Source organism: Myxocyprinus asiaticus, chromosome 16 (genome assembly GCF_019703515.2).
Source record: "Myxocyprinus asiaticus isolate MX2 ecotype Aquarium Trade chromosome 16, UBuf_Myxa_2, whole genome shotgun sequence".
Taxonomy (NCBI): Eukaryota; Metazoa; Chordata; class Actinopteri; order Cypriniformes; family Catostomidae; genus Myxocyprinus; species Myxocyprinus asiaticus.
The window spans coordinates 22,597,026-22,608,616 of record NC_059359.1 but is presented as its reverse complement, the minus strand read 5'-3'; positions in this window follow the sequence as shown (position 1 = coordinate 22,608,616).

Below are 11,591 nucleotides of genomic sequence, written 5' to 3'. Positions count from 1 at the left end.
GTCTTACTGCTAGTCTCATCTCTCACTCTGGCTACAGCACGCACAGCTCTTGCGCCCAGTTTAAACTGTAACATGAAGACAAAGACTACTTCCAAAAATGGGAAAATGCTGCCTTCGGGGCTGAGGTAGGATGAAATAAGGTGCTTTTTAAATAGTTCAGAGACTAGTTTCCTTTAGAGTTCCATTCAACCATAAACACTGTCATTTAAACCATTAACTGATTAGGCAGCTACCTATGTTTTCGGATGCAGCTAAAGCTCATGTAAAACAGCTATAAAAAAAGTGTAACTCCGATCCCTGCATCCTCCGTCAGTGTTGTTGACTTCCTTTTTTGTTGTTTATATTGAATCGCACGTTCCAACCTTGTCAGAAGAAAAATGGTCGATACTAGATTACGTCACTACGGTGGTAACTTTTGGCAATGCGAATGCAACGGGAAAAGTCTCCTCGGGTGTTTCGTTCCTCGTAAGATTTCTCATCTAGAAAGTTACTAAAGAAAAAGACTGTAGGTGGGAAAGGGCCTATAAATGCCATCCAATAATTGGTCCTAACTATATATAAAAAATTCTAAAAATCAATAATTTTTATGAAATATAGTCTCGAGCTTTAAATAACAGCTCCGACTTGAATTTGCATTTCGAGTCGAACATCACTAAAGTAATGACTTGTGGTTCAGTGAGTCGGATTTATTCAGTAACCACTCTGAAGTGATTTCACAAAAAAATGGCTCATAAGTCATTTGTTCGGTAATTAGACTAAACTGGTTACATTGTGTGTTTCCCGCAGTAGATTCAGTATCACCGCTAAATAGTAGTGCAGGAAGCACTGTCGAGTGTTACTGTACACTTTCCGTCCGCATGGGCTGAAGAATGCCCGTTTGAAAATTGTTAACGGAACCAAAAGTTTGTTAATCATTCGGATCCAGTATAATTGTTTTTTAAACACTGGAACTGGTTCTCAGTTCCCAACCCTAAATAATATGATGAACAACATTAGAAACTACAACATTGAGCAGAGTAAGAAGCTCTGTGCTCTTGACATGCTCTTGCCATGTGCTTGTTAGTTCAAGACCAAGTACAATTGAAGGTTGGGTATTCCACCTTTGCTACCCGTATGACCTCATTTGGATCATGCTAAGTGATATTTCAGTGATGATGGCATCATGCACATGTGTGCATCAAGCTGCTGAAGGAAATAGTTAGTGTAAAATACATAACTTTCGAAAGGTGCCAAGATTTCATGGAGTGAGGACACAGTTAGCCTTGAACTCATTTAGAACTGTTACACTGCTGCAGTGTGATTGGCTGAAACAGGTCTGCACTTTTACTGTGACACTGTGTTTATGACCAGAAACATAGCTGCAGCTTTCCAAAGTCAGCTCGCTACATTTGAAACTGTTGAGTTTTTTTATGTTGTTCACTGTGTAAGCTCAAGGAGTTGTGGCTCATTTGTTTGACCACAGCCTGTTAGTAAATGATGACCGAGTGCTTTAAGCCCTCTGGTCTTTTTAGTTTTTGAAGTGCAGGAAGCACTTTGTATTGGTTCATTTGAGTGGAAACCCTAATGCATTCTTTGAGTTTTAAGCTTTAGTTTACAGTGCATCTCCATGTGCCTTTGATATTACTCAATTATGTGCAAAAATGGATCCATCCAGACCATACCCTCCCTGACCAAATGGCTGAAAACGGTCACCAATACAATTATTGGTGAGTGATGATATATTGTCAAATCTATTCCATGCCATATTACAAAGATGGAGGCTAAGAGCTTGTCGCCTCATTGGCAAAGGCATCACCTGGTTTATGACAGTCCTTATTCTAGAATGCACATGTCCATTTGCTGAATCAACCCAAAAATACAGTTTTAGTAAGACTGATTTAAGCTAATGTTGCCAACTTTATACAATTTATTTCATTTTATTGGTGATTTGAAATGTTATTTAAATGTATGCCTGGCAAGCAGTTCTGGAGATTCAAGTGTCGTGGAACTTTTGCCTCTTATGTAAAGAATCACTCTCAAAGTCTTGGGTTTTGATGCCATAAGATAAAATCTGAGTTGGTCTGCTGCAGATTCACTCTCTACTGCAGATTCACTCTCTACATGCTCTTATATGTTTCAAAACAGTGTGTCCCCCTAGGTGGGGATACATTTTCATTAGGGATGGGCATTCATCAGTAATTTGGAATTTGAATTTTTAAGCTCATAAAAAACGAATACTTGAATATTCTATTATTTAAATGAAGGTAATTAATGAGAAGGAGACATTGTAAATTAATGTTTTTAGTCATAAAGGTTGTGGCACCATTTAAAAAAATGAGCTTCTAATTATATCCAAAACAAGCTTATATAATGTCCTGTGTTTTTTTTTTGTTGAAAATATTTAAACATGCAATGCGTGAAAACAAAAAAAAAAAAGTACAGAATGAAAGTAATTAAGCTCACGCAAAGTGGAGAAAAAGAAAGACTGATGCAATTAACGTACAGGACGAATATAAACACTTGACAGATAATAAGTATGTTTATATTGTATCTCATGTCATGTTGTTGTTGAGAAAAACAAGCATATCCACATGCTCAGTAAACTATACTCATTTGTTAACACCAGTTTAAATGATGGAATGTCCATTACCTCAGCTAGCATAGTCTTTCTCGGATGCCATGTTTGTTGTTTACAGAAGCATCACAGGGATTAGATTGTTACGGGGATGCTGCTTTCTGTCGAGCTGCACATTTATGGGAGTAAAGAGTACACTGCTTATACAGTACATTTAAACAGGAACCCAGCTTTCTCGCTGTAAGCCACATTGCAATAACCCGCTTTTTGGTGTCCATCTGAACGTACTGACCGAACGGTTTGCTCATCAAATGTGATCAACTTGTGTTCACACTCAACAGTGCCACTCAGTGCATTCTGTTATAACTGCCAGTTTTAGTTTGTGTTTTCAGGATTTAACATGCATCTCACTGTATAAATGGCCAGCAAAGCAAAACTTTGCGAAATTCGAATCGTATTTTTACTTTTCAAATAATTATTGCAGAATGAATACTCGAGTATTCGACTATTCGTGTATATCCCTAATTTTCATATACATCTTATACCTTCTGGGCTTTCTGCCACAATTGTCTCCTAAACTTTCTTCATTTTGCTACTTTGCCTTTGGCTCCAGTCTGTTTTTTCATGCATATAGCAAGAGGCCCGATTTTATTGCTTCCAGATGTGAGCACAGGTCCCCCCTAATACCACACACACAGTCAAATACATTCTTGACCACATGCTTTCAGGAATGATAGTAGAGTAACTTTTTCTCTTGTTTAACATATATGAATACTTTCTTACTGATTATACTTAATTAATTACAGTGCTGATCAATAGAAATACTCAAAAATACTTGTTAAAACGGATGGTAAAAGAAGATTATACGAGTAAATGGGCCACATTCATGAAACGAGCTGAATGAATTTCTGTGCAATTCATTCATTGCAGGTATTGTTGCATTGAATTGAATGCGACAATTTATGTAAGAATGGATTTGCAAAGAACTTGCATAAATTTGTTGTGCTCATGTATCATGAATGATGCCAACAGAGTGTTTATATACATATGATTAAATGAATGAATATTAATGTAAAAAAGAAAATACTGTAACAAACTAAAGAATAGATACTGCACCATGAATGCAAGCCACATGATCTATCAGTCAGCTCAGAATAGGTAAAACAAGACAAGACACCTGCCTTTTGCAACATTTCTCAGAGAATGACCTTGTACGTGGGTGTGTGTTTGTGCTTTGCATTCATAGGCCTGCAGTATGTGTGGGAGTATCGAAGCCCGTCCAAGTCAGTTCCTCCTCATTACCAGTGTAAGGTTCAGAAGGTGCAGAATGAAATGGCTGCTCATATCTTGGGCTGGAAGCATGGCTTCAGATACATGGTAAAATCCTCATTTACCCTGTTGTCAGTGCACAGATAAACAGTCTCTGTTTATGCTTCTAATAACATACACATCAAATCTCTGACCCTGTTTACATGCACTTAATAAAACGGTTTATTTCAAAGGTTTTTCCAAAAAAACGGATTCTGAAACATCATGTAAATTAGAGATGGGTATTTCTAATAATTTTGTAGTCAAGTACTCTAACACATTAAAAAACAAGTAATCTTACTTTTAGTTTAAAATGTAAGTTTAACCTTTAACCTCTGAACCTGTTTTTGTTATGTAAAAAATTAGCACAATTCATAAACATCAACATCTAGATTCAAAAAATTCAAAAATAAAATACATACTAAATCTTCTGAAGCGATAGTCACTTTAATTTATATTTTAAATCTGGGTGAACAATTTCTTTAACAATGTCATGCATCCACAGTGCCAACAAATGCTTTCATTTGTAACGGCAAGGTTTAGGTGAGACAAGCAGTTTCATTGTTGCCCACGGCTTTGAATAAAAGCGTCTGCTAAATTAATAAATGTAAGGCAAAGGCAAAAAGGAAAACCAAGTTGCAATATGTTAGTAGCATTTTTACTCTTTGAATATTTAAAGCTGAACAAGTACTCGATTAATCAATTATTCTTGCACATCCCTACTGTAAACGAGAATGGCGTTTTCCTTACGCCGTTTAACGGTCAAAAGCGGTTTAACACACCCAGGTTTCTCCTGGAGAATGCGGCTTATGTGGGCATGTAAACACATAAGCAGCGTTCTTGGTGTTTTTTGAAGAGTGCGCATGTGCGTGGAACAGACCGGATAACTAACGTCATAGGATGGAGCCCTACATCATACCGACAATCAGCTTAGCGGAAAGACTTCAGCATTTTTCTTGGACTACAGTAGGAAAAAGGGAAAGCACATACCCTATAAACTATACCCAGTTATATACGGCAAGTTTAAAATATCATCTACTGTCCCTCACGTTGGCATCTTTGCACTCAAGTATATTGGGGGAATCCGGGAGTTTTACATTCAAGGGTAACCCCACTATTGCAGTGCAATTCCACTGCAGGTTGTGATGGAATGTTAAGGAAACAAACACAGCAATAACTCCGGAATATCAGGAAATAAAGCGAAGTGTTGTGGGGAAATTACGTTGCTTTGGAGAAAGCTGCTTACTGACCGAGCTGCATGTATACGGGCGTAAAGAGAAAAATGATAGCACAGTGCATGTAAACGCTTGCACCGATTTTGAGTCATACGCAGCTTTCTCGCAATAAACAGCTTTCTGGTGTTCATGTAAACTAGCTCAATTAAGTAGCTACATCTCTGCTTGGAGGCTGTTAAATATTTGATTATGCTAGTTTCATTGTTTTTTTTTTTTTTTTTTTTTTTTTTTGGTAAACAGAAACTGAACCACAAAGACAACGTTCCTCATGAGGAGGAGGCTGTGGTTAGAGATCCAGCCATCCGAAAAGCCGTTAAAGCTGCTGCTGCTGAAGTGGAAAAAGCCGAGGGCAGAGGTCAAATTGAGGTGTAAGGCAAAATGCCACACGACACCAATGACATAACTCTAAAGTATATGGAGTCTTAGTCGCTTTCTCAGTTTCACATTCTTGTCTGATTTTCTTTAAATTGTGCTTAGGGAGCCTTGTGAGGTCATGGCATTTCAGGGAATGAGTGAGTGCTCCAACAACTGACACATCGAACCATAACTCTGCAACAAAGCTTTTATGATAGTGTCATGGAAATTTTAAGTACTTACTCAAATAGAAGTAAATTTCCGAAACTAACCAACGAACCTGCTGGTGCCTTGTTTCCAGCCGCTGGTACCCGTTTCTTCAGCGTATTACAACTCCACATCCGCTTGAGAGGTTGCAACTTCCTGCCCACGGACAATACTCACTCATTCTGAGATTGTTGTATTGTATCACTACACTCTATATAATTCTGAACTCACTTAACTTATGCTGAGGCAAAATAACTCAACTGGACTCCAGTTTCTGCTTTGCTTGTTTATTAGTATACGTCCGTGGTTCCATCAGATGCAGCTGAGGAACTCACCTAAGAAAAGTTAAACATGTTTTATAGGTTACATTACGTGATCTCTACTGATACTTGTTTACTTCAATTTGATTGGACATAAAGTTAGTAGGGTTAGCTAATCAATTTTGGCAAGAGATCAGCATGATGAAATATGGTTACAACAGAATATGTGATTAAATATTCCAGTTTATCGTTATTTGCATGTTCCAATTCATCGGGTTCAACAATGTCTGGTTCTGTTTTCCAGTTCCCCTTAAAAGTTTCTTTCTCTCGTTTGCATAGTTTAAAGTTCACATTTAGAAAAGTGTCTTTAAGGTTTTACCTATGCATTGTTCACTTTCCAAACCACTTCCAAAATACTCTTGTCATTGTGCAAAATGCATCACAGTGTGGTATGGCAACTGCACTGTCTCAGACCGGAAGGCCCTCCAGCGGGTGGTGAAAACTGCCCAATACATCACTGGTGTTCAGCTACCCTCCATCAAAGACATTCACCACAAACGCTGCCTAAGGAGGGTGAGAAGCATTATCAAAGACACCTCTCACCCCAACCATGGTCTGTTTACTCCTCTCCCATCTGGGAGATGCTATAGGAGTATTTGCTGTTGCACCAGCAGACTCGGGAATAGATTCTTTCCCTCAGCTGTCAGCCTACTGAACTCTAAACTCAGGCGCTGAACACTACATCACACTCAGACTACATATTTTTTTTTGCACATTCCCTTGCACATTTCTTTGCACATAATTTCTACCTCTTGATGCCACTTGCACTGTTATGGTCACCGGCCATATATATATTACATATTTATACTTCATTCTGTACAATGCACCTTCAGTGTTTATACTTCTTCATTTGCACCTTGTACTGTATTCATAGACATTTGCATTGAGCCGGTCTCTGCTTCTCTACCTCATAACTTTTCAGTCCATAAAAATCTTTATTGTATATACTCATATATTTTATATATACATATTGCTATTTGCACTTGTGATTAGATGCTAACTGCATTGCATTGGCTCTGTACCTGTACTCTGCACAATGACAATAAAGTTTAATCTAATCTATCTAAATCTAAAAATGCATAGAGTCCAAATATGGTGCTGAAAGGATAAACTTTCACCAACGCATTAATTTATACATTAACAGCTACGTTTGTGTGAATTGTTGTGTCACAAATAGTTGTTAAGCTTGTACCATTCTCTGAATGGATATAGAGATAATGTGATGCAGTTTTGTGTGTATTTTAGGAGTAAAACTCTGTATGTGAAAATTTGTCCTTTTGCTCCAGTCAAATGGCCAGGCTAGTGATGAGGTCTTGAGACTTCTTTTGCCGTTCACACCTAGGTCTTAGGATTGAGAGTCAAGAAGTGAACAAAAGGGTATCCAGTGAGGGGGTCAGTTGCTCTGCAGGGCCCTTTGTCTTCCAAAAAGATGCCTGGAAATTGTCGTTTCAGTCTTATCTGATGGCATTTGCCTATGGAAATCTGATCACATTAGAAACCTGATCACATCAAGGTGAAGATTCATCCCCTGTAGTGGATAAAAGGGCTGTGGAATGCCTTTGTCTTTTTGCTGTCCACTACACCTGTATTAGCCGGAAGGTCCCGTATGTCAGCCGCGATTCCCCAATAGCCCCGCTGTTCAGTATTTAAGTGCTAAAAATGCTCAAGTGTCCTGTATTCGCCATCAGCCACCATCAGCATGCATGTTGTTATTGCAGTACCACTTTAAAATAAGGTTGTATTTGTTAACATTAGTTAAATACATTAGTTAACATGAACTAATAATGAACAATACTTTTTCAGCTTTTATAAATCTTGGTTAGTTAATAAAAATGAAAAAAAAAAACTCATAGTTTTTAAATTAAAGGTTGTATACGTTTACATTAATTAATGCACTATGAACTAAAAATGGAAAATATAAATGTTCATGCACTTTTAACAATTATTGACATAAATGCTGTACAAAAATATTGTTCATTGTTAATTCATGATACCTAAGGAATTAACTAATGTTAAAAATAGAACTTTATTGTAAAGTGTTAGTTATTGCTGATGTCATATGCTATTTTGTAATAATGTTTTAAAGTTATAGGCCTGGATGTGTTTTCATATCTGCTGTTGAACTCTTGCATATTCTTCCAGACCTCCCAGTTACTTATACAACTGTTTGTTTCTCTTAGAGTCTGCATAGCCCCCAATGGGCTTTACAGGATCTTCAGGTATCTTTGGGCCTTCTCCTCACGTGTCACAAGGTTAATGTCACCTCTGTGTGCGTGCGTGCGTGCGTGCGTGCGTGCGTGCTTGTGTGTGTGCGTGTGTTTGCATACATGTTTGATTTGTTGAATTCATTCATTATCAGTTAAGCTGTTTTATAATGAAAGTCAGTCTTTACAATACTCAAATAGACAGATGGTGTCCTAGGTGCCTTTATGAAGGCCATTGTGTATGAAAGCAGCAACTGATACAGTTACTGGTGCTACTGATTTGTAATGCTGATGAGTATTATTGTGATATAGGAAATGTCTTTTCTCACTCGCTCAGGTGGCCCATTTGGAGGGCCCTTCCCAGACCCCATGTTCAATGGGGAATTCTCTCCCCGAGGTGGGTTGATGTCTGATTTCCCTCCTGGTATGTGTGGGGGTCTGGCTGATACCCCCATGAGGAGAGGCCAGCCTGACATGGGGGGGCTTCACAAGGCCAGGTCGCTATGGAAACGGCATGTCTGGGCCAGACAGGGGGATGATTGAATCAGAGGGCATGCAGCGTTATCCTGACGATGGACCCATGCCCATGGGCACATACGGCTTTGGGATTGGCGAGCGTAGTGAGTTGTTGGGCAGACCTTTCCCCAATGATGTGCCCATAAACAGCAGTGCAGACAGAATTATGGGGATTGACCCGAAAGGCCTGGAGGGAAATAGCATCCCTGCAACACTGCTCAAATATCTGGTACCTGTTCTCTCTTGCATATATAGTGTATGTTGAAATGCTTAATTTATGAATCATTTGGAGTTATAAGACTTTGTGTGTTTGTTTTTAGGACTCATTTCGCATCGAGAATGAGGATGATGCTCAGATTGTTCTAAAGGTCACTCGGAAGCTCACAGATGTTCTCATGGAGTACCGCCTTAGGAGTATTTCATCGGTAACAATTAATAAAAGCCTCAAAATGAAAAACAAATAACTAATTTTTTTTTTGTAATTATGCATAATTGCTTTATTTAATGAGACAAAGGACAATAATGTCCAGTACTTGTAGTACACAGATTTGTCAAGTGTAATTTAGCTTGGTTGATTGTGAAGCAATCACCAATTTTTCTATTTTTATTATTGTATAATGTGTATTAGTGCAGATTGGGTGCAAACTATTGAGTGAACGCTTTGATGCACACTCGCCTAACACAGGATGTGGTGACCGTTTTATATGCCTCACTTTCCTTCAAGGTGCCGAGAGATTTTGATAGAAAAAAATACAATAAATGCTAAATATTTTAGTGCAAAATAAGCATTTACCCAAAACACAAATATAAAACCTCAAACTACAATGCAATGAATACAATTGAAAGACACAAACTTGTTGTCTGTGGTTTTCTCCAACTACACTGAACAAAATTATAAACGCAACACTTTTGTTTTTGCCCCCATTTTTCATGAGCTGAACTCAAAGATCTAAGACTTTTTCTATGTACACAAAAGGCCTATTTCTCTCAAATATTGTTCACAAATCTGTCTAAATCTGTGTTAGTGAGCACTTCTCCTTTGCCGAGATACTCCATCCACCTCACAGGTGTGGCATATCAAGATGCTGATTAGACAGCATGATTATTGCACAGGTGTGCCTTAGGCTGGCCACAATAAAAGGCTACTCTAAAATGTGCAGTTTTACTGTATGGGGGGGGTCCGGGGGGGTCCGAAAACCAGTCAGTATCTGGTGTGACCACCATTTGCCTCACGCAGTGCAACACATCTCCTTCGCATAGAGTTGATCAGGTTGTTGATTGTGGCCTGTGGAATGTTGGTCTACTCCTCTTCAATGGCTGTGCGAAGTTGCTGGATATTGGCAGGAACTGGAACACGCTGTCGTATATGCCGATCCAGAGCATCCCAAACATGCTCAATGGGTGACATGTCCGGTGAGTATGCTGGCCATGCAAGAACTGGGATGTTTTCAGCTTCCAGGAATTGTGTACAGATCCTTGCAACATGGGGCCGTGCATTATCATGCTGCAACATGAGGTGATGGTCGTGGATGAATGGCACAACAATGGGCCTCAGGATCTCATCACGGTATCTCTGTGCATTCAAAATGCCATCAATAAAATGCACCTGTGTTCGTTGTCCATAACATACGCCTGCCCATACCATAACCCCACCTCCACCATGGGCCACTCGATCCACAACGTTGACATCAGCAAACCGCTCACCCACACGACGCCATACGCGCTGTCTGCCATCTGCCCTGTACAGTGAAAACCGGGATTCATCCATGAAGAGAACACCTCTCCAAAGTGCCAGACACCATCGAATGTGAGCATTTGCCCACTCAAGTCGGTTACGACGACGAACTGCAGTCAGGTCGAGACACCGATGAGGATGACGAGCATGCAGATGAGCTTCCCTGAGACGGTTTCTGACAGTTTGTGCAGAAATTCTTTGGTTATGCAAACCGATTGTTGCAGCAGCTGTCCGGGTGGCTGGTCTCAGACGATCTTGGATGTGAAGATGCTGGTTGTGGAGTTCCTGGGCTGGTGTGGTTACACGTGGTCTGCGGTTGTGAGGCCGGTTGTATGTACTGCCAAATTCTCTGAAACGCCTTTGGAGACGGCTTATGGTAGAGAAATGAACATTCAATTCACGGGCAACAGCTCTGGTGGACATTCCTGCAGTCAGCATGCCAATTGCACGCTCCCTCAAAACTTGCGACATCTGTGGCATTGTGCTGTGTGATAAAACTGCACATTTTAGAGTAGCCTTTTATTGTGGCCAGCCTAAGGAACACCTGTGCAATAATCATGCTGTCTAATCAGCATCTTGATATGCCACACCTGTGAGGTGGATGGAGTATCTCGGCAAAGGAGAAGTGCTCACTAACACAGATTTAGACAGATTTGTGAACAATATTTGAGAGAAATAGGCCTTTTGTGTACATAGAAAAAGTCTTAGATCTTTGAGTTCAGCTTATGAAAAATGGGGGCAAAACAAAAGTGTTGCGTTTATAATGTTGTTCAGTGTAATTACGATGATGTTCAGAGAGATGTAAACAGGAGACATAATTTTCCAGAGACCTTTATTTGCAAATGTAAAAAACAGAAGTTAATCATTATCTCCTTGATGTAGGCTAAAATTAAACCAATACTTTAACACTCATAATTTCCTTTTGCCTTGCTATTTATTTATTTATTTGTGTCTAAACTGATGCATCTGAAAATAATACTTGAACAAAATTTGTGGCTAAAGAGCATGAATCGAATGAACACCAAGATCTAAGGAAGGACAATAGGTCATTTATCACATGATTAGACATGTCTTTGATCCATTTGATGATTGTCCTTCAGAACAGTCTTGTTGTAGTTTTCAGTCTGAATGTATCTGGAATGTTTTTCAGGTGCCCGG